The sequence below is a fragment of the Crocodylus siamensis genome, chromosome 3 (assembly GCF_052110815.1).
Source record: "Crocodylus siamensis isolate JL-2025a chromosome 3, ASM5211081v1, whole genome shotgun sequence".
NCBI classification, from domain to species: Eukaryota; Metazoa; Chordata; order Crocodylia; family Crocodylidae; genus Crocodylus; species Crocodylus siamensis.
The window spans coordinates 195105659-195105959 of NC_143397.1; the positions used below are offsets into that span (position 1 = coordinate 195105659).

At 37.9% G+C, this 301-nt stretch overlaps 1 protein-coding gene across 3 annotated transcripts in view; it reads left to right on the forward strand.

Annotated features, from left to right (window-relative positions):
* NKAIN3 (sodium/potassium transporting ATPase interacting 3) overlaps positions 1–301 on the forward strand; it is a 691062-nt gene that overhangs the window by 649863 nt on the left and 40898 nt on the right. The gene's annotated exons all lie outside the window — the stretch shown is intronic.

The following is a 301-nucleotide window of genomic DNA, read 5'->3' on the forward strand; positions in this document are numbered from 1 at the left end:
AGTGCTATCAGGGGGTGCACGTGTACTCCTGTGCCCCCTCTACGTGTTGCCACTGCTCTTTCTCCTTCAAAGCTTCCATGAATGCTTTTATCCCTCACCTTAGAGGAGTGCAAACATTTTCTCTGTTTCTCAAAACTAATTCAATCTTGACTTCATATTGGGGCTCTGGATATGCAGAACTGTTTTTTTTTTTCTATTGTGAATATATTACTAACTGTTAATCCAGTCAGAAATGCAAACATAGATATCTCTATTCAGACAAGATTTCCATTTGTAACTAACTCATATATTCTGTTTACAG